General features: G+C 42.9%; 2 protein-coding genes across 4 annotated transcripts in view; one reads left to right on the top strand and one right to left on the bottom strand.

The window, feature by feature from the left end:
- LOC137560991 (tetraspanin-1-like) overlaps positions 1 to 7,902 on the bottom strand; it is a 57,450-nt gene extending 49,548 nt beyond the window's left edge. Inside the window, exon 1 of one of the 3 annotated variants that reach the window (XM_068272191.1) lies at positions 7,781 to 7,902. The gene's annotated coding sequence lies outside the window, so the exon portion shown is untranslated. Of the gene's footprint in view, positions 1 to 5,092; positions 5,191 to 7,780 lie in introns of those variants that run through there. The other 2 variants (XM_068272192.1, XM_068272190.1) reach the window with 2 other exon arrangements.
- A 12,624-nt stretch (positions 7,903 to 20,526) lies between these two features.
- Positions 20,527 to 23,948, top strand: part of GCDH (glutaryl-CoA dehydrogenase) — a 57,821-nt gene continuing 54,399 nt past the window's right edge. The window contains exon 1 of the mRNA XM_068274303.1: positions 20,527 to 20,662. The gene's annotated coding sequence lies outside the window, so the exon portion shown is untranslated. The remainder of the gene's footprint in view (positions 20,663 to 23,948) is intronic.

Raw genomic sequence — 23,948 nt, 5'->3', positions numbered from 1 at the left:
TGTGTGTGTGTGTATGGTGTGTGTGTGTGTATGGTGTGTGTGGTGTGTGTGTCCATCAGTAAAGATGGCCACTAATGGCCCAATTTCTAGCGAAAAATAGTTTGAGCAATCAGAAATTCTGATCGAAAGAAAAATCGTTCACTACACCGTCAACGAACCAATCTTTGCTTCCTATCTATCACAATCAATCAAGAAAATCCAAATTTTGGTTTGACAAAAATCCAGTCGGACGATTTTCGGACGATTTTTTTTTAAATAATCATTCATAATCGATTGTGCCCATCAACTGAGATTATTTTCAACCAATCTGTTCAGATTTTCTGATCGCTCAAACGATTTTTCGCTAGAAATTGGACTGTTAGTGGCCACCTTAAGGCTCTCCAGAACTTCAGCACCGGCCAGGGACACATCTGTACAAAAAATGTCAGAGACATATAATCATTTTTTGAAGAGTGGAAAGACTCGAGGCCCATGTGCAATTCACTTTTTCTCCTGAGTTTTTTCCAAGATGATATTTTCACACCTTGTCATAAAATGTCTTTGAAGCCACCAGCAAGCAAGAAAATACGCAAAATAACTTTGATAGTATTTTACACCTACTTTTTGGTACTTTGTCAGTTGAAAAGTGCTGGAAAGTTACTTTAAATCAGAGATGAAAAATGATCTGCTAGGAGAAAACTCAAGTGAAAAAGTGAGTAGCGTATGGACCAAGGTGGCCACACACTATACAATAAAATGATCCAATTTTATGACAATTTGATAAAAATGATCAGCTGTAAAAATAAAAAGAGGAATAACCACGGATTAAACTTCATTCCAATCAGTAGCCGCAGGGGCGTAGCAATAGGGGTAGCAGAGGTAGCGACTGCATCTGGGCCCTTGGGCCAAAGGGGCCCCAAAAGGCCCTCCCTCAACTACAGTATTAGCTTCCTATTGGTCCTGTGCTTATAATAATCACTTCTATAGATACTTTGAATAGTGGTAATCACTAATAAACTGCTACCCATCCCCTTCTTGCTCCTCTGACACTGTAGTTGCCATTGGCAGGTTTTGGTGTGCCGTGTGCCATATCCAATGTTACATATAGAGTGCTTGGGGGCCCCATTGTAAAACTTGCATCAGGCCCACAGCTCCTTAGCTACGCCACTGAGTAGCCAATAACGCCTTTGATATGGGAAATCTTTACCTGTACCCAATAGATTATAAGGGGGGTCTGTGTGGCTGAGCCGCGGGCATGAGGACTGCTCCCTATACATGCCTGCTCCTCTTGGAGGGAGTGAGAGGAATGACTCCTTCTCCCTATACATGTCAACTCCGACCCCCCCCCCCCCCTGTAACAATCTTTGTCACCTCTGTTATCCTTCAAGGCACAAATGACAGAAGTGTGTGTGTGTGTGTGTGTGTGTGTGCGTGCGTGCGTGCGTGCGTGTGTGCGTGCGTGTGTGCGTGTGTGTCTGTGTGTGTGTTCATGTGTGTGTGTGTGTTCATGTGTGTGTGTGTGTGTGTGTGTGTGTGTGTGTGTGTGTGTGTGTGTGTGTGTGTGTGTGTGTGTGTGTGTGTGCGTGTGTGTCTGTGTGTGTGTGTTCATGTGTGTGTGTGTGTGTGTGTGTGTGTGTGTGTGTGTGTGTGTGTGTGTGTGTGCGTGTGTGTGTGTGTGTGCGTGTCTGTGTGTGTGTGTGTGTGTTCATGTGTGTGTGTGCGTGTAGTGTGTGTGTGTGTGCGTGTAGTGTGTGTGTGTGTGTGTTCATGTGTGTGTGTGCGTGTAGTGTGTGCGTGTAGTGTGTGTGTGTGTGTGTGTGTGTGTGTGTGTGTGTGTGTGTGTGTGTGTGTGTTCATGTGTGTGTGTTCATGTGTGTGTGTAGTGTGTGTGTGTGTGTGTTCGTGTGTGTGTGTGTGTGTTGGGGGGTAGGGGGTGGGAAGAGGTGTCCAATTAACTAATCATTGTGTTTGGGGAATTTGAAAACAGTGTGCTAGAGGAAACTAGTGCAAACACAGGGAGGACATCCAAACTTCATGCAGATGGTTTCCTGGCACAGTCTGCACAGTCTTTCCTGCACAGTAACATCACTGATAGCACCTATCATTGACCGCAGCAGGTTTGGTTGGAGGTAGAATGGCAACACAGACACAGACTTTAAATCTCAACTGCTGTGATTACAGTGAGGGTGCTTTTTCACTAGGAAGCACGATCACATGCAACATCTCACTATGATGCGATCACGCTTCCTTTAATTTCCACTTGCAGCAATGGCGCCATAAACTGAGGGCTATGGATTGTGATCACACTAAAAATCATGCAAGCCGGTCAATCAAAGAAAAACGAATCGCACTAGTGGAAAAACAGCACCGCGATTTACATGTTAATCATGGGGATGTTGCGATCGGAAAATGTGGTCTGTTTAAAAACAAATAAAAACATATAGCTGGGGATACAGATGGAACGACACATAAAATAATGACACCTGATCTGTAGCCCCAGCTATATGTTTTTATTTGTTTTTAAAGGGACAAGTCCCTAATAAATTTGCTTATACCTTATGGTGCTTTTAGTATGATTTATTGAATATTATTTCATTGCTATATGGATAACTTTCTCTTTGTATTTAGTTTGAGACTAGACATCCATGGCATTTCTGAATGACATTTGGCTCATTTGTTGTTTTTGTCGGAAAATGTGGTCTATCCACTTTTTGGAAGGGATTGCAGCAAGTAGAAAAGGACCCTGATAGGTACAATATTTTCCTCAGATGCAATCATTCAATCAGATTTTTACGATCGAACTGTACAAAAAAACCACACAGCATGTGGAGAAAATTGACATGAAACAATTCTATGGTCGATTGGAATACAGAATTTTTCAATCAGAACGCTGGATTCTACGAATATCTCTGAAGAGAAGAAATGCCACCAATGTCCTGTTTATGTGAAAAATCGATAATGACTTATCCCATAAATCTGATCGAATGATCCCATCTGAGGAAAATATTGTACGATTGATGGGCACTTTTAGGGTGATGTATAAGGGTGTGTCAGACGGATGCCTGGCAGCCATATTGTATAAAGCACAATAGAGGTGCAGCTCTTCAAGGCCCCTGCTCATGCTACCAGTGATACAAGAATGGAAAACCAGTGTATTGCCCATACACAGACATTGGCCTCAATTCACTAAGATCATGCTGGAGAAAATAAGGCAAGAGAAAACTTACCTCCACACAGTGAGAGAGTTATTTTATCCCTTCATTCCTTAAGTTACCTTCTCTGTAGTTAATTTACCTCCTCTGTAGTTAAGTTACCTCCTCTGTAGTTAAGTTACCTCCTTTGTAGTTATTTTCACACGCAGTTAATAAACAGCCTGTCTTTAACTCTGGAATTATTTTAAGGATTAAAGAGTTGACTTAAAGACAGAAGAGTTAACTTAAGGTTTGCCTGAGGTAAAATGTTTCCTGAATACTACATGCCTTATCACCATGGTAACAACTCTAGAAGAGTTATTAAAGACAGGAGATAAGCTTAGTGAATTGAGGCCATTGTCTACACATAATCCAAAACTGCCCATAGACTTTGAAGGCATACCTCCTAAGTTTTTGAGATAAGAAAGAGGGACACTTTAACCCACTTGGCTTAATCACCCCTAAAGACCAGGCCAGTTTTTCAAAATAGGCCACTGCAGCTTTAAGGCCTCACTGCAGGGCCATACAACTCAGCACACAAGTGATCCCCCCCCCCCCCCTCTTCTGCCCACCAACACAGCTTTCTATTGGTGGGCAATGATCTCTCCCAGGATGTTTATTTTTTTACTTATAAATATTTATTGCTATTTTTTTTTTTATTATTTTACTAATCCCCCCTCCCTCCCACAGTCAGCCAATCAGTGCGTTAGGCTGTCATAGGCCTCCTGCACGCGTTCCCGAAACGCGGATGGGAACGCGTGCAGTGTGAACAGGGCCTAAATGCTTTCTGATGCTTTCTGATTAAGTTAGAGGATGAATAAAGCAGTTATACATACCCTCAGAGAAAAATTAGTGTACTTTAGGAATGTATAATTTCTAAATAAATAATAATACTTATGCACAAAAGCAAATATGCTAACCGTATGGCATATAAAAAGTAGGAAAACATGTTTTTATTGAATATTATGTCAGGGTTTTATACAGCAGTGGCTGGATGGTGTAATGGTTAAGGGCTCTGCCTCTGGCACAGGAGACCTGGGTTAGAATCTCGGCTCTGCCTGTTCAGTAAGCCAGCACCTATTTCAGTAGAAGACCTTAGGCAAGTCTTCCTAACTCTGTTACTGCCTATAGAGCGCTTCCTAGTGGCTGCAGCTTCCTAGTGGCGCTTTGAGTCCGCCAGGAGAAAAGCGCGATACAAATATTATTTGTCTTGTCTTATACCGCTTTAATATTAACGTATAAAAATAAGAAATATATCGATTTAAAGGATGGCAATAAAGTTTAGAGTCAGCTAAACACATTTTTTAGTCGAAAAATACAAATATTACATAGATCTGTACATCAGTCCTGAAAGAGGGACAAATGGGGAAGAAAGAGTGACAAAGTGATTGGGTTCCCAAAGAGGGATTGTCCCTCTAAAAGAGGGACAGCTGGGACCTGTTTGTTGGAAGTGCAGGTGTTTGTTCTATGCCTCCTGTTTTCTCCTTCAGCTGGGCTGCTACTGATCAATGTATTATGCTAGGTACACATGATGCAATTTAGATCAATTATTGCTATAATTTCCGATCGAATGGAAAATCAATTGGAAATCAGATTGGACATGTTGGAAAATAATCGATCTGACAGTAAATCTGTCAGAAAATTGCATAGTGTGTACCTAACATTAAGCTGTCACCATTGATTTTGATAAGATTTAAGCCCAAATATAATGAAAAACAACAACAGGCAGAAACCACCTACCACCACTCTATCTGGTTTTATGCTGTTTGTTGCTGTAGAAAATATGATCTGCTGCCCCACCCAGGAGTGATTTGGTCAAAACCAATCAAACTGTAGCTATTAATACTAAAGAAATTATCATTTCTGTCTGCAATGGATTGGTGTGTCGTGTGTGGGCAACAGATATGAGGATTTAAACCCACCAGCAGCCACTAAATACCAGAAGATCTGCGCTGTGTAGACTGAACCTTCCCTCTCAGTGGATCACCACAAACTACCTCATACAGGAAGTGTATTCCAGCAAGGAGTGCCCTGGTCGCCCAGAGCAACCAATCAGATCTCTTGTCTCCTCCTTAGACCAGTAGTCTCACAGTGACAGCTGGAAGCTGATAGGTTGCCATGGGCTACAGGAACAAGTTAGAAGGCTTTAAACAAAACCAGGCCTAAAGCGTTGCTAAGGGCTTATTCACACTGTAGAATGAAGGATACTGTTAACCAGTGTGGTGTCATCTGTTGTCACATTAATAAGGGCTGGGTCACACGGGCGCCTGCTGAACTTTCGCTTGGCGCCGTGTTTAAACGCTAGCTTTTGAAGGCTTTTGGGAAGAGTTCAAGGCTAGCAGTTCTGGTCTCTGCTATTGTTTCCTGGCGTTTACCGCCTCTGAAAGCAACATGTTGCTTTTGAGACTAGACGCAACGCCGGGATCTACCGCCAGGCTTTCATGAAAGCCCGCAAAAGCCAGCTCTCAACGCTCCTATTCACTTGAATGGGACGGCGGTAGATCCCAGCATCTGAAACGCTGCATAAACGCCACAAAAACGCCCATGTGAACCAGCCCCGAACATGTACACACTAGCTGCGTTGCGCTAAGATTTTAGAATCGCATGCAATTTTTCAATCGCAAAGCCTCCATGAAAATAAAGCAAATCGTGAGGCACTGTACACAGTGGCGCAATCCGATTTTAGAAATTCGCAATCGCAGTGCCTGCAGCGCTTTTTTAAAGCTTGCATTTCCGAAGCACAGCCTGCGCAGAAATAATGCAATGCATAAAATTTTCATTGCGTTTTTTAGGTAAACAATCAGTAAACCATGAAAACAATTGGCTCAATAAAATCGCAACCGCATTGCAAATGCACAAAAATCACATGTAGAATTTTTATTAAAAAACACAATTGCATGGTACTGCGTTTGCGATTGCGCTTGGAGACAGCGGCAGCTTACAGAATGCGGCAGCGCACAGAAACAAGCACAGCACTGTACTTTAGCGAGACATTGGGCCTAATTCACTAAGACAAATAGCATGCCTTATCTGAGTTAAAACACCTTATCAGAGATAAAGCACCTTATCCAAGTTAACACGTCTTATCAGAGATAACACACATTATCCAAGTTAACACGCCTTATCAGAGTAGCATAACGAGCGCTATGAACCCGCAGGGGTTCAAGGCAGGATGAGAGGAGCCAATTAGCAGTCATAAGTTTGTAGCGCTCATGATGTTACTCTGATAAGACGTGTTAACTTTGATAAGGCGTGTTATCTCTGATAATGCGTGTTAACTCGGATAAGGTGTGTTATCTCTGAAAAGGCATGCTTTTTGTCTTAATCAATCAAGCCCATTGTGGCACAAGTCAGGCATTGCTTTCTATGTAATATCTGATGTTCCTGCCTATGAGACTAGCGGTGTAACTAGAGGGGAGCAGCGCCTACGATCACAGTAGGGCCCAGAGCTGTGAGGGTCTCCAACTAGTAACCTTCCCTTCCTCCCATACAGGGGACTATCCAGTGGCGTAGCAATCGGGGGTGCAGAGGTAGCGATCGCATCGGGGCCCTTGGTCCAGAGGGGCCCTGAAGGGCCCTCCCTCAACTACAGTTTTAGCTCTCTATTGTTCCTGTGCCCATAATAATCACTTCTATAGATACTGTGAATAGTGGTAATTATTAACAAACTGCTCCCCATCCCCTTCTTACACCTCTGACACTGTAGTTGCTATTGGCAGGTTTTGGTGCGCCGTATCAATTGTTACATATAGAGTGCTTGGGGGACCCCGTTGTAAAACTTGCATCTGGACCCACAGCTCCTTAGCTACGCCACTGTTGAAAAGTGCTGGAAAGTTAATTTAAATTGTAGTTGAAAAATTATCTCCAGGAGAAATCTCAGGTGAAAAAGTGAATTGCATCTGGGCCCTTATGTCCAAACAGTGCTAAGAGTTATTGTTTGAAAAATGTGGTCTTGAGAGATGATCCAATATATAATGCCAACGATGATTAACTTCCCATTCATCTGTGTTTATAGCACAAAAAAAATGTTTTGAAAACAGTGCTTGTTCTTTGCTTTGTGACACTGCACAATAAGCCCTTAGAACTTATTGTGCAATTTTAGCCCAGAGCACCTCAATCCTCCCATCTAGGCAGCACATGCCTTGTAAATTCTCAATCCCCATTATCAGATCTCTTTCTGCTTTAGGCTCCCTGCACACTGCAAATCCGTTTTCCGATTCCGATTCCGATTCCGTTTCCGATTCCGATTCCGATTCCGTTTCCGATTTTCCTTGAATACATTCAACAGAAAAACGGATCAAAAAACGCAGCATGCAGTTAAGATTAAAAATCTGAATCGGAATCGGATGTAAAAACAGATTAAAAATCTGAATCTGAATCTGATTTGCTTGCAGTGTGCAAGAGGCCTTAATAAGCACAGCGCTAACAGGAGAAATCACAGGACTTTCGGAGAATTACTCAAAAGCCACAATCCCTGCTCCATCAGACACCTGTAGGAGTGACGGAGGGGACAGATAGACACAGTGCACAGACTGGGGATGGAGAGGAAGATGTACAGGGGGGATCAGGACTCATATATGGGGGATGGGAGTAAAAATCATGGCACTTACCTGGCGATTAGTATCTTTATATCCTGTTCTCTTTCAGACTGATTGTCTCTGGTGTCGGTGATTACTCTGACTCTTCCTGGAGACACGACTGCACTGAGCACCTGAGCCGAACTCCTGGGAGCTGCTTACTGGAACAGTGTGTACCTCTGTGTGTGCGTGTGCCTGTGTGTGTGTGTGTGTGTGTGTGTGTGTGTGACAGAGAGAGAGAGGAAGGGAGACAGAGAAAAGGTTGATTCACACCTTGGGCTTGATTCACTAAACTGTGATAACTGAAATATCACACCTTATCAACGATATCACACCTTATCAAAGACATCACACCTTGTTAAAGATATCACACCTTATCAGAGTTAACATGCCTTATCAAAGTAGCATAGTGAGCGGTACGAACCCGCAGGGGCTCAGGGCAGGACGAGTGTCATTGCCAATTAGCAGGCATAAGTTTGTAGCGCTCACTATGCTACTCTGATAAGGCTTGTTAACTTTGATAAGGTGTGATATAGTTGACAAAGTGTGATATCGTTGATAAGGTGTGATATTTGAGTTATCACGGTTAAGTGAATCAAGCCCCAAAAGCGCTTCTAAACGCTTGGCAAATGTTTTTCTATGGGCCGGTTAACACCAGAGTGATGTGATTGTTTTCCCAAATGCAAACCCGGTCCTGCAGCATTTTGGAGGCGATTGAGCCTCAATATAAAGTATAGGAAAACTGTAAAATCGCTTTCAAAATCGCTGAACGGCAATTTTCAGAGCATTTTTTTTTTGCCAAAAGCTGTTCACTTCCAGATCAAAGTGTACAAGAACTACAAATCGCTAAACCCAAACACTCCAAAATCGCTAGGCATAACTAGAAAATCGCAAGAAACATGCCCGGAATCGCTACTGAAAATTGCTATAAATAGCGCTAAGCGTCTGTGATTACGCTTAGAGATTTTTGGTGTGAACTAGGCCAAAGAGAATGAGACAGTTGCCCTTTAAGTTTTTTTCCCAGGATATAATTTTTCATCTTCTCTACAAATAAACTTTTCAGCTCCTAGCAAGTCAAAAAGTATTTCAAAGTAGTTCAAAGGTCATATCAATTTTATTTACAGTGTTTTCTTGCTTTATGGGGTTTTTAAAGTTTTTTTAGTTTTTTTTTAATAATGTGTGAAAACATCTCCTGTGACATAATGCAGGAGGGTGCTGAGGCCTCTTTTCCACAGGAAGCTGAAGGAAGTGAACTCATATATGAGGGGGCATCAGTGGCAGTTAGACTTAGCAGCTGCTATCCATGAAATGCTTTTGAAAACATGGAAAACCCTGAGAATCCCCCATGAGGAGATGGACCAGTCCAAAACCTGTCAGTTCTGGCCGATTTTAACTGTTTACTTTTTTCGCTATAGTGGTCCTTTAAAATCACAACGTTCCCGCGAAAACACCTTCATAGAGTTACATTATTTCAGAATAAAATTCCTATATGAGAAGAGTTATATTAACGCAGCCAATCCCTGTCTCCTAGGCTGTGCAATAGCAGTAGAGTAGTGTACCATATTAGCTATGTCTTAGTTGTGGTCACTCACAGGCTAAAAAGGATTCAGATGAAATGGGGCACTTGGCAAGATAGTAGTTTTTACCCACCGCTAGTAAAATTTGGTGGGGGCTAGCATTCACCAGGCCCCTAGACTATCTATAGGCCCTAGGCAACTGCCTAGGACTGCCTTGTGGATGATTCGGCACTGCTTACAGGAAAGCTGCAATAACCAGAAGGCAATCTGCTTCTGTGTGAGACTTACCATGCAGGTGTACGACTTAAAGGAAATGTAAAGTGAAAAAACACCCCCAGCTTCATAATTCCAAGGTGAGGAACAGTAGATAGAAGCAGCCAATTCCGGATTGATAGCTTGTGAACTACGTATGTCATCCCGCAAGATACAGAAACTAGAATGCACTCTGCTTTTATGAGATGCTTATCACACGGGTATCTTACTTACGAGCGATCACTTTCAAGTGAAATATTTTTACTATCTGTTCTCATGTCAATTGTTTGTGACGGGAGCACGCACGATGATGTCACACGAGAACAGAGACCGCGGTCCCAGCATTCAGAACTGACAGACTCAGTGGCATAGCATGAGGGATTGCAGAGGTAGTGACCGCATCGGGGCCCTTGGGCCTCCCTCAACAGCAGTACTAGCTCTCTATTGGTCCTGTGCAGGTAATAATCACTTCTATAGATGCCTTGAATAGTAGTAATCATTAACAAACTGTTCCCCATCCCAGAAATAAAATCTATTTTCTAAATTATAATAATAAATAGCAGCCTTTTTTCAGCTGCATGATGACAAATATAAAATATTTTACATTTATTGGAGGAACCCCTCCCTTCCTTTCATATTGCCGGGACAGAATCCGGCAAACTGGTGGAGTAGGAGGTGTCTGGCAAAGGAGGAATTGCTAATGGCTGCCCCCAGAATAACCCTAGTTATAAGCAGAGAAGGGTGAAAAGCATGCACTGAAATGCTCATAGGCTTGAAGGAGTGTTTATTTATCTTTATATGTGTCAGAGTGGTGCAACTAAATATTTTGAAATAAAAAAATTGTTTGGTTTGGGGTCCGCTTTAATTCTGATATCTGGGGGTATACAGATGTTTAATGCTGATATTTGGGTGCAAACAATTTTTTGTTCTATATCTGGGGGCACACTGATGTTTAATTATGATATCTGAGGCTGTACATGGACTCAATTCTGATATCTGGGGGCACATATATGTTCAATTCTGATATATGAGCACAAACATTTTTTAATTATGGTATCTGGGGGCACACAGATGTTTAATGCTGATATCTAGGAGCAGAAATGTGTTTAATTTGTAACAAAGTCCAGCAGAACACCTGGGCACAAGCAAGGATAGCCTATAATTTATTGTGCATCAGTGTAAAAAAACAAGTAGCAGCATTTGCACATAAGGTATTAAAAACCATTGTACATCACCATCAAGATTTCCCACACACAGAAGCCCTCACGGCAGGTGTTTAATGATGATATATAATGGGGGCACACAGCTGCTTAATGTTAATATTTGGGAGCAGACAGATGTTTAATGCTGATATCTAGAGGCACACAGCTGCTTATCTCTGCTATTTGGGGGCACACAGCTGCTTATTTCTGCTATCTGGGGGCACACAGCTGCTTATTTCTGATATCTGGGGACACACAGCTGCTTATTTCTGCTATCTGGGGGCACACAGCTGCTTATTTCTGCTATCTGGGGGCACACAGCTGCTTATTTCTGCTATCTGGGGGCACACAGCTGCTTATTTCTGATATCTGGGGACACACAGCTGCTTATTTCTGATATCTGGGGGCACACAGCTGCTTATTTCTGATATCTGGGGGCACACAGCTGCTTATTTCTGATATCTGGGGACACACAGCTGCTTATTTCTGATATCTGGGGGCACACAGCTGCTTATTTCTGATATCTGGGGGCACTCAGCTGCTTATTTCTGATATCTGGGGACACACAGCTGCTTATTTCTGATATCTGGGGGCACACAGCTGCTTATTTCTGATATCTGGGGACACACAGCTGCTTATTTCTGATATCTGGGGGCACACAGCTGCTTATTTCTGATATCTGGGGGCACACAGCTGCTTATTTCTGATATCTGGGGACACACAGCTGCTTATTTCTGATATCTGGGGGCACACAGCTGCTTATTTCTGATATCTGGGGACACACAGCTGCTTATTTCTGATATCTGGGGACACACAGCTGCTTATTTCTGATATCTGGGGGCACACAGCTGCTTATTTCTGATATCTGGGGGCACACAGCTGCGGATGACTTGGGAAGCTTCTGCAGCATCCAAAAGCTTCCCTCTTCTTAGGTAAGTATCAAACTTTTTGTTTACATCTGCCTCACATTCAATTTAATTCTCACATTTCACCTAATAAAAAAAAAAGCCAGATGTCATCAGGTGGAGTCAGAACTGCTCCTTTGTCTCGGGCCACATTACACACTGACCTGTCTCTGCACTGGGCCTGCTGACAGCGTCTACACTTTGCATTTAGATGGGCTTTACAGCAATGCTGATATAGTGAGGAAGGTGATAGAGGTGTATGCTGCTGCCTATAGAAAGCAGGAGGGATAAGGAGACCATAATGGAGTCATTTGTCTGGTAGCAGTGCATTGTGAAAAAGCTTCAGTTTTTCAGTGTACAGTGTGAAAGAGACCATAGGACAACAAGGACATTACCTTGCACATCAGTTGTGCTCTCAGTTATAACTGAACAGCAAGGGACGAGGTCAGGGACGGAGTTCTGGAATGGCCACAAAGGCCATGGCCTTGGGCACCGAAAAAGCAGAAGGGCGGCAGGATGTGGGAGAGATAAGACGCCACATGTCAAAGTAAATAATCTCTCCTGGTCCGAAGCCACCCAGCTTTGCTGTACGCACAGCCTGAATTCCAGAGCTCCGTGCATCTTCCTTACTTCCTGGTGTGCGATGAACCAGTCACAGCTTGCTCTGCTGCATCTGCTGAGTCCTGATAATCCCGGGACACTGTGACAGGGCTGTAGAAAGCAGAACTCTTGAATAAGAAGTTTTCCTGCACAGCAGAATTAAGTCTCTGGCCTGGTGCACACCAAAACCCGCTAGCAGATCCGCAAAATGCTATCAGATTTTGAAACGCTTTTTCTTATTTTTCTGTAGCGTTACAGCTAGCATTTTGCGGTTTTGGGAAGCGTTTTTGCTGTAGTAGATTTCAGATATTGTTACAGTAAAGCTGTTACTGAACAGCTTCTGTAACAAAAACGCCTGCAAAACCGCTCTGAACTGCCGTTTTTCAGAGCGGTTTGTGTTTTTCCTATACTTTACATTGAAGGCAGAAACGCCTCCGCAATACAAAATCTGCAAAACGCCTCCCACTCTGGTGTGCACCAGCCCATTGAAATACATTACCCTAGCGTTTCCACATCCGCAAGCGGATAGAAAAATGCTGCCGAACCGCTCTGGTGTGCACTAGGCCTAAGAAGGCATAGCAATAATGGCAGCGGGGCTTGGGCACTGGAAAGTACAAATCCAGCCCTGGACGGGGTGTAAAAGGAGGCTAAACTGGGGGATTATACACAAGCCAACACTTGACTGGTGATGGTCACACTGTGCTCAGCAATGATTGGTGTGATTGCTGGGAACTCTCTGTAATTCTCTTAACCTTAACTCTTAACCCTAACCTACAAAGCTCTCCACAATCTCTCTCCCCTGTACATCTCCTTACTAGTCTCCAGATACCAACCCAACCGCAATCTCAGATCTGCATACGAGCTTCTTCTATCCTCTTCTACAATTACCTCCTCACATTCACGTGTACAAGACTTCTCACGTGCTTCACCCCTCCTCTGGAATGCCCTTCTACAACACATCCGCCACTCTCCCACCTTTGAAATCTTTAAACGCTCCCTCAAAACCCACCTTTTCCGACAAGCATATTCTCTAGCTTAGGCCATGCACCCACTAAATAACCTAATTACGCACTGCCTGTATATATGCTGTATTCTCCCCCCACCTCTTGTTTCCACCCCATTCCTTAAGATTGTAAGCTCGCAAGGGCAGGGCTCTCACCCTTTTGTGTCATGGAATGTTATTAATTTAATTGCTTGCACACTGTTAGACATTTATACATTTTATTCATCATGTTAAATAAAATTGTAATCAGCAGTGCTGTATCTTGTATCAGTGTTCATATTTGATGATTATTGTCATTGTCTGTATCATTATGTATCCCTTGTTTGTTTTCTTACATTGTACAGCGCCACGGAATATGTTGGCGCTTTATAAATAAATAAATAATAATAATTGTGTTGCCCCATCAGTATCTGGGAAGCAGGGATTACGGTAGATCATGATGGGACCTTATTGTCTCCTCTTGATGATTGCAGTGCAAATAGACTGTATACATCATGTAAGTAAAATGTATTGCTGATACAGTTTACAATTCTTAACCACTTCAGCCTTCAGTCGTTTTCACTTTATGCATCCGAGCAATTTTCACCTCCCATTAATTAGCCTATAACTTTATCACTACTTATCACAATGAACTGATCTATATCTTGTTTTTTCCACCACCAATTAGGCTTTCTTTGGGGGGTACATTTTGCTAAGAGCCACTTTACTGTAAATGCATTTTAACAGGAAGAATAAGAAAAAAACGGAAAAAAATCATTATTTCTCAGTTTTCAGCCATTATAGTTTTAAAATAATACATGCCTCCATAATTAAAACTCATGTATTGTATTTGCCCATAAGTCCCGGTTATTACACCATTAAAATTATGTCCCTATCACAATGTATGGCGACAATATTTTATTTGGAAATAAAGGTGCATTTTTTCCGTTTTGCATCTATCACTATTTACAAGTTTAAAATAAAAAATTTTTAGAAATATTTCATCTTTACATTGATATTTAAAAAGTTTAGATCCTTAGGTAAATATTTACATTTTTTTTTATTGTAATGTTTTTTTTTGTTTTTTTTGTATTAAACATTTTATTTGGGTATTTTTGGGAGGGTGGGATGTAAGCCATAGTTTTATAATGTAAATGTGTCTTGAGTTTTATTTTTTTCACTTTTAGTTGTAGTTTTACTTTTTGGCCACAAGATGGCGGCCATGAGTTTGTTTACATGACGTCACTCTAAGTGTAACATACGCTTAGAGCGACGCATGGGGGACGTTACAGCCAGAAAAAGTGCAGCTTCCGAGAGAAGCTGTCACTTTTTCAGCGGGGGAGAGCAATCAGTGATCGGGCACCATAGCCCGATTCACTGATTGCCAGGCTAACGAACCGCGGCCGGGAGCGCGCGGGCGCGCACATGGCCTCCTGGGCGTAGCTAGTACGTCCAGGAGGCCAAAGTAGTTAAAGTGGACCTGTCACAAAATAAAATTCCTATATGAGAAATGTTATATTAACCACTTCACCACTGAGGGGTTTTACCCCCTGAGCACCAGAGCAATTTTCACCTTTCAGCGCTCCTTCCATTCATTCGTCTATAACTTTATTATTACTTATCGCAATGAAATGAACTATATCTTGTTTTTTTCGCCACCAATTAGGCTTTCTTTAGGTGGGACATTATGCCAAGAATTATTTTTTTCTAAATGTGTTTTAATGGGAAAATAGGAAAAATGTGGGGAAAAAAATAATTATTTTTCAGTTTTCGGCCATTATAGTTTTTAAATAATGCATGCTACTGTAATTAAAACCCATGAAACGTATTTGCCCTTTTGTCCCGGTTATAAAACCATTTAAATTATGTCCCTATCACAATGTTTGGCGCCAATATTTTATTTGGAAATAAAGGTGCATTTTTTTCAGTTTTGCGTCCATCCCTAATTACAAGCCCATAGTTTATAAAGTAACAGTGTTATACCCTCTTGACATAAATATTTAAAAAGTTCAGTCCCTAAGGTAACTATTTATGTATTTTTTTTAATTGTAAATTTTTTATTTTTTTTTTAATTACAAAAAAAAAAAAATGGGGAGTGTGGGAGGTAATGAGTTAATTTTATGTGTAAAAGTCATTTATTTGTATGTGAAAAATGTGTAGGGTGTAGTTTACTATTTGGCCACAAGATGGCCACAGTAACTTTTTGTTTTAATGCGACCTCCAAGCTTCCTTCCGGAAGCTTGGAGGAAGTATAATGAGCATGGACACGTGAGTTTTTTCTCACAATGATCGCGCTGCCCATAGGAGAGCAGCTGATCATTGCGGGGCTTAGATCAACGAACGGGAATGGATTTTCCCGTTCATTGATCTCTGGGCGAGCGGGCGGCGGCGGTTTTACTAGCGGCGGGCGGCGTGTTTACGAGCGGGAGCGCGGGCAGCGTCGGGAACGCGGAAAGTACGTGTTTCTCCGTCCCTGGTTTTTAAAGGATGGAAAAAGGGGCGGAGAAATACGTACGCGCGGGGGTAAAGTGGTTAAAGCAGCCAATCCCTGCCTCTTAAGGCTCATACACACATCAGACTATGGTCTTTGGAAAATGAAAGATCACAGACAAATCTTACCACCCTTCATGTAGTATGAGAGCCATATTCTACACAGTCTTTTCTATGGAGCTGAACTCCACATCAGAAAAAAATCTTTGCAAGATGCTGCACACACAGATGCTGTACAGACACAAAAGATCAGTATCTGCAAAAGATCTGTTCCTGCCAAAAATCCATTCCTACAAATTGCAATGATAGTCTATGAGATCTGCAGATCATCATACACACATGATTTAACTGACATTCATCTGCAGATCAAGCAATCATCCGCAGATCTGAAAATCCATCCTGGTGGATCTGATCTGCAGATGAATGTCAGTTAAATCATGTGTGTATGATGATCTGCAGATCTCATAGACTATCATTGCAATTTGCAGGAATGGATTTTTGGCAGGAACAGATCTTTTGCAGATACTGATCTTTTGTGTCTGTACAGCATCTGTGTGTGCAGCATCTTGCAAAGATTTTTTTTTCTGATGGGGAGTTCAGCTCCATAGAATAGACTGTGTAGGCATGGCTCTCATACTACATGAAGGGTGGTAAGATTGGTCTGTGATCTTTCATTTTCAAAAGACTATGGTCTGATGTGTGTATGTGGCCTTAGGCTATGCCCTATTAGTAGAGTATTGTACCATGTTAGCCATGTCCTAGATGTGGTCACTTACAGGGAAGCTGCAATGACTAGTGATGATCGGAATCTGCAAATTACAATTAAGCAAAATGTTGTGTACATTTTTGCAATTACGGCCATATGTAATTACAATTCGGAGAATCAATTGATTTAGTATAATCCATTTGTAATGTCACATCATTTTGTGCTGAGTGGTTAATAGCAAAGCCCCCATACAGGGTATAACAATAATTCTTTCTTTCTTTAGAAGGACTGTATTGATTATTAATATTTACTGTATATGTAATAAAAAAAAGCATATATACATATATGATTGCTGCAGTAATGTGACTTTTAAAGAGACTCTGTAACAACAAAAAGTTCCCCTTGGGGGTACTCACCTCGGTAGGGGGAAGCCTCAGGGTCCCAATGAGGCTTCCCCCTCCCCTGTAGCCGCAGGCAATCTGGCGCTGGCTCCCCCGAAGCCTCCGGCAATCCTGGCTCATCAAGCCTGACAAGCCTTGATATATTTACCTTCCCCGTCTCCAGCGGGGGCGCTGTTGTGGCTCTCAGCTCCGAAATAGATGGAAAGAGCCGATCTCTGTCGGGTCCGCTCTACTACGCAGGCGCAGGAGAGTTGAGCCTGCGCAGTAGAGTGGGCCAACAGCGATCAGCTATTTCCGCCTTTCTCCGAGCGGAGAGCCCATACTGCGCTGGAGCTGGGAAGGCAAATATTTACATCCCCGCAGTTCGGAGGGGCACAGAGAGACCACCGTGGGACACAGGAGGACGGGGGAAGCCTCAATGGGATCCGGCGGCTTCCCCCACCCAAGGTGAGTACCCCCCAGGGGAACTTTTTAAAGTTACAGGTTTTCTTTAAAGAGACTCTGAAGCGAGTCTCGATTCTCTTTTTTAACCTATATTCATATTAAGCCCCATAAGCACAGCTAAACCGGCGCTATCCCACGGCAAAACGAGGGGTTAATACCCCCCCAAATCCCTCTGCAAAATCCACGACTTTCTTGGTCGTGGATTTTGCACTTCCTGGAGGCAGAGCTATGAGCTGTAGCTCTGCCTCCATGCGTGTCAGATCTCCGCCTCTCCCCGCCCCTCTCTGTGAAGGCAGATTAGAGGGGTGGGAGAGAGGCGGCGATCAGCGGGGATTGATGCGCTTGAGGCAGAGCTTATGGCTGTAGCTCCGCCTCAAGCAGGAAGTGCTCTCCGGAGGTAGGAGAGGGGATTTGGGGGGTTATAAACCCCTCGTTTTAACCACGGGATAGCGTCAGTTTAGCTGTGCTTACGGGGCTTAATATGAATATAGGTTAAAAAAGAGAATTGAGACTCGCTTCAGAGTCTCTTTAAACTTGTTTCCAGTCTTCACATACTGCGCTGTCTAACCCTGACATTTGAAAGATGTTTGTAACATAAACAGAAATGTTTTAGCTTCTGTAACTAAAATAATCGTATGAGTTTCACTGCCGGGAATATGCTGAGATGTCCCAGAGCAATATTTTAAAGAAGTACTCTAACTTTACAGTTTACGATAAAATTTTGAATAGAACATTAAAACTTAAAACATACACATATGACAGCTTTTCCCGCATAAATAAACCGCTACAATTCTGACACTATCTTCAACAAAATTGCTGCGTATGTTAAGAGGAATAGTGGAAGCAAGTCAAAAAAATAATTTTTCAAAACGACCTTGTAAAAATGAGTTTAAAAACATTTCTTTTGCATTTTTTAAATCAATTTTCTCAAAAACTACAAGGTCTTTTTGAAAAAAATTTTGCCTTGTTAACACCATTCCACTGAGGGCCCTATCACACTGGTGCGGTGGGTAATTTTGCCGCACCTATGGTAATGAATGCCTATGGGTGCTTTCATACGATACGCTTCCATGCACTTTTGTATCTCCAAAACAGGAAGTGACCTAAAGCGAGCATCACTTCCTGTTTGGATCCCGGCCAGATAGGGATTACCGCATACTAATGCGGTAATCCCCGAAGGCCTGTTTGTGGCCCCCGGCTGCACTGCAGCTCTCCTACCAATATATAGTCTGAAGCCGGCCTCAACATACGTAGCAATTTTGGTGACAGTATAGATTAGGGGCTTTGCTATTAACTGCTACAGTCAGCACAAAATTACGGTTTCTGATTTTAGTTACAAACGCAATTGATTAATCTTTTTCTTGAAATTTAGCATTACAATTTTGCATCATAATTGCGAACTGCAGTGTAAAATTACAGTCATGCCAAATTCGTATTCATCACTAGCAAAGACTAGAAGGCAATCTGCTTCAATGTGAAGGCCCATACCCACTACGCGATTTTAACTGCGATTTTTCCGAAGACCAACAATGTTTTGAAGCGATTGTTTCCGGTATCTTGCAACATGGGTCTATACCCATGTGATCACACGAAAGGCATGGCGATGCACAGCGATAATGACCTTCCCTACAGATCAGATCTTTAAAGGGAACCAGAGACGAAATAAAGAAAAGATTTTATACATACCTGGGGCTTCCTCCAGCCCCGTACGCACGGAACGCTTCCACGCTGCTGTCCTCCGCTGCCTGCAACTATGAGAACCGGCTCTCTTTAAGATCCCCAACGACTCCAGCGCAAGGCACTGCGATCACTTGACTTCCCAGCTGCGCCCGTTGTGTGTCGTTTCCTGAAGTTGCGTGTTCCCATGGGTAGTTAGATGGATAGGGGAATCTTGTTCATCGGGAGGCATCACTATGAGGTTCCCCGATCCATCTTCAGGTGAGTATTCAGCCTTAGACTTACCACACAGTTGTCTTACTAAGGCCTAGTTCACAAATCGCAAGTGCAATCACAAGCGCTAAACGGTTTTTGTGAGCAATTTTTTTAAACGATTACCAGAGTCAGAAACACCTGATCTGCTGCATGCTTGTTCAGGGTCTATGGCTAAAAAGTATTAGAGGCAGAGGATCAGCAGGACTGCCAGGCAACTGGTATTGCTTAAAAGGAAATAAATATGGCAGCTTCTATATCCCTCTCATTACAGTTGTCCTCAAAGGGTCACTCTGGCGAAAAATTGTAACATTTAAAATTTGTGCAAACATAAACAAATAAGAAGTACGTTTTTCCAGAGTAAAATGAGCCATAAATTACTTTTCTCCTATGTTGCTGTCACTGAGGGCTGGTGCACACCGAGCGGCTTTTTCAGCGTTTCTGCAGCCGCTTGCGGCTGCGGATCCGCTTGGTCAATGTATCTCAATGGGGTGGGTCACACCAGAGCGGGAGGCGTCTTGCAGAAACGCATACTCCCGGGCTGAGGCATTTTTTGGATTGTGGATGCGTTTCTGCCTCAATGTTAAGTATAGGAAAACCGCAAACCGCTCTGAACTGCTTTACTGTAACTATATCTGAAATCTACTACACCAAAAACGCTTCACAAAACCGCAAAATGCTAGCTGAAACGCTACAGAAAAATAACAAAAAGCGTTTCAAAATCTGCTAGCATTTTGCGGATCTGCTAGCGGGTTTTGGTGTGCACCGTGCCTTACAGTGGGTAGTAAAAATCTGACAGAAGCGACAGGATTTGGACTAGTTCATCTCTTCATGGGGGGATTCTCAGGGATTTATTTACTTTCAAAAGCACTTAGGGCTGGTGCACACCGAGCGGGTTCTTCTGCGTTTTTGCAGCTGCTTGCGGCTGCGGATACGCTTGGTCAATGTATCTCAATGGGGTGGTTCACACCAGACGAGGAGGCGTTTTGCTGAAACGCATACTCCCGGGGTGAGGCATTTTTTGGATTGCGGAGGCGTTTCTGCCTCCAATGTAAAGTATAGGAAAAACGCAAACCGCTCTGAAAAACGGCAGTTCAGAGCGGTTTTGCAGGTGTTTTTGTTACAGAAGCTGTTCAGTAACAGCTTTACTGTAACAATATATGAAATCTACTACACCAAAAAAGCTTCACAAAACCACAAAATGCTAGCTGAAATGCTACAGAAAAATAACAAAAAGCGTTTCAAAATCTGCTAGCATTTTGCGGATCTGCTAGCGGGTTTTGGTGTGCACCAGCCCTCAGTAAATGGCAGTTGCTCTGTCTAACTGCCAAAAACTGTGTAGTGAGCAGAGAGGCTGGCCAGCATCATTATTTAAATCCTTTTTAGGGAATATCTTTATAAGGAATAAAAGCCTTGTTCAGAATCCCCCCATGAAGAGATGGACTGGTCCAAAACCTGTCGCTTCTGTCAGATTTCTACTACCTACTGTAAGTGACAGCAACATAGGAGAAAAGTAATTTATGGCTCATTTTACTCAGGACAAAACTTAGGCCTGGAACCCACTGAAAACCGCAAACGCAAAACGCAACCGCTAGCGTTTTGTCTGAGCGGTTTGCAAGCGGATTCATGCGCGTTTTTGGTCGTGTTTTGCAACATTGTATTTTTTTCCCCAGCGGGTGCGTAGCGTTTTGCGTTTTTATCCTGATTGGTCCTGTGAATTATTTTTCATTTTGTTACAGTGTGCTGAACCGCAAAACGCTAGCAAAACCGCTCAGTTTAGGTTTTGCTGAGCGTTTCCGCTAGCGGTTCAATACTTTACATTGAAGCGCTAACGCTCCCAAAATGCTGCATGTCCTGCGTTTGCGTTTCTGAGAAACGCAAACGCTCCTGTGGAAGTTGCCCCATCCATTAACATTAGCCCAGCGTTTTGGCAAACTGCTAGCGTATCGCAGTGCTGCCAAAACGCTGCCAAAAGCGCTCCTGTGGGTTCCAGCCCTTACTTCTTATTTGTTTATGTTTGCACATATTTTACATTTTTTTTTTGCCATAGTGCCCCTTTAACCCACTCTTTAACAACAGATCATTGTAAAGGGAACCTAAACTGAGAGGGATATGGATGTTTCCATTTAAACAATACCAGTTGCCTGACTCTCCTGCTGATCAATTTGCTGCAGTAGTATCTGGATCTCACACCTGAAACAAGCATGCAGCTAATCCAGACTGACTTCAGTCAGAGCACCTGATCTGCATGCTTGTTCAGGGGCTGTGGCTGAAAGTATTAGACACACAGGATCAGCAGGAGAGTCAGGCAACCGGTACTATTTTAGTAGGAAAAATCCATATCCTTCTCAGTTTAGTTTCCCTTTAAAGGGGAACTGAAGTAAGAGTTATACGGAAACTGCCATATTTATTTCCTTTTAATCAATACCAGTTGCCTGGCAGCCCTGCTGGTCTATTTCTCTGCAGTAGTATCTGAATAAGGGCTTGTTTCCACTATTGCGGTGCGGAATCGCCTGGATTCCACCACTGATGAAATCGCATGCGGATGCGATTCCCCATGCGTTTTCGCATAGGTGAGGGTATATGCGATTTTAACCATGTCACTGCCTGTGTGAATATACATTGGTACCTATGCGAATTTGCATGCAAATTTGCGGCAAAAACGCATGGGGAAAACGCATGCGATTTCCCTATTAAATATATCGCATGCGATTCACATGCATTCCACTCGCAGGCGATTTCTGCGGCTCTTTTGTGCGTTTTTTCACCGCTGAAAAAAACGCACCTCAACAACGCTACAGTGGAAACAGGCCCATCCACGAATCGGATTTGCGATAGTGGAAACGAGCCCTCACACCAGAAACAAGCACGCAGCTAATCTTGTCAGATCTGACATTAATGTCAGAAACACCTGATCTGCTGCATGCTTGTTCAGGGGCTATGGCTAATAGTATTAGAGGCAGAGGATCAGCAAGAGGGCCTGGCAACTGGCATTGCTTAGATGGAAATACATATGGCAGCCTCCATATACCTCTCACTTCAGTTGTCCTTTAAATTAAATTATTGCAGTGGACTTTCACTCTCTTGATAATGTTTAACCCAACATCGCCACCTGCTGGTGAAAATGAATACACGAGTTTGTTGATTCAAGCAGTGTTTCTGTGAGTACAAAACACTTGTTCACTAACTATTTAGGCTAGGAACATACATTGCAGAAATGCTAGCATTGTGGAAAATGCAGCGTTTTTGCCGCTAATAGAAGTCAATGGGCCACATCGAAAAACGCATATAAAAAAACGCATATATGTTTTTGATGAGCTTTCAAACATGTTTTCAAAAACGCTGGTTCTGTTGCATAATTTTCAAAACCGCATCAAAAACATGAAAGTCGCAATAGTATGCATTTTTCATGCTTTTTATGTGCGTTTTTTTTTTTTTTATAGTTCTCTGATGTATTTCCGCTTTCTGTTGTCTTCCTAGTGATTTGCATAAAACACAATTGAAAAACGCATGGAAAACGCATGCAAAATGCATATGCAAAACACTAGAAAAACGCATATACGGTAAAAAAAAACTGAAACGCAGAAAAAAACGCACACAAATAAAAAAAAAACGCACATCACAGAAAACTCAACCTTTCACGCACAGCCATGTGTGCACCCAGCCTGAGGGTAGGAACACACTAGGCAGAATCACATGTGCGTTTTCCACTATGGGCTCTATTCATAAAAGGTTACCGCAAGTTTTCCGCTCAAAACAGCGGATTTTCCCGTCCATTTAGCAAAGTGGGCATTCATAAAAGCTGTTCCCGCATGAAAATCTACAATCCCCCAGCAGAGCGAGAAATTTCCGCCTTCTCCAGTGTTTTTCTAGATTTATCTAGAAAAAAGTAACAAAATGGCCATTCATAAAGTTTAGAGGAAGCGGTATGTGGACGGGAAATACCGCTTCCTCTGATTTTGCGGATTACATACAAGTGAATGGGACAGACCTCCCAGAGAGAGCAGTGCACGGAGGGACTCTGCTGGCTGAAGTGTTTCCGCATGCCTTCCGACAGCTTACCGCCAGCCTTCAGCGGGAGATCTCCGCTCTTGCATCGCAGCTGGCAAGATTTTTTTGAATGACCACCCAGAAGTCTAAAATACAGATGTGGTGTTTTACCTCTACGAGTATTTACGCCACAAGTTTTTTATGAATAGAGCCCATTGGGCTCTATTCATAAACAAGTTGTGGCGAAAAAACTCCTGGAGGGAAAATACCGCAGCGGTATTTTAGACTGCACTGCTCTCTCTGGGAGGTCTGTCCCATTCACTTGTATGTAATCCGCAAAATCAGAGGAAGCGGTATTTCCCGTCCACATACCGCTTCCTCTAAACTTTATGAATGGCCATCTAGGCTGCCTGTGCCAGGGATCTAGTGTGTGTACAGCAGCCCCATCCCTCCTTAATGTGTTGGCAAGAGATCTGGACTGCTGGATCATTTTGGCTGAGCCCTGACCAACTCTATTGTTCTGCCTTACTACCCCAGGCCCGTCATGCACCGCGCCCCTCCGGCCCACCCCCATAAAAGACTGCCTACAGGCTACCAAGGCATCAATACAGAACTATTTGTAGCCATATTTTGCATTGCAGGCAGCCCTGGTGCCAGCTATTTATCAGGTGACGCAGGCACCCAAATTTCCCACTATAGCCGCTATTTATACAGGCGGTGTAGTGAAAATTTTTGCTACCTATCATATTTTGCAACTTGCCATAGAGGACAGTGTATGACTGT

The sequence above is a fragment of the Hyperolius riggenbachi genome, chromosome 3, assembly GCF_040937935.1.
Source record: "Hyperolius riggenbachi isolate aHypRig1 chromosome 3, aHypRig1.pri, whole genome shotgun sequence".
NCBI classification, from domain to species: Eukaryota; Metazoa; Chordata; class Amphibia; order Anura; family Hyperoliidae; genus Hyperolius; species Hyperolius riggenbachi.
The sequence above is the reverse complement of the archived record's forward strand: the minus strand, read 5'-3'. Positions and strand labels throughout refer to the sequence as shown.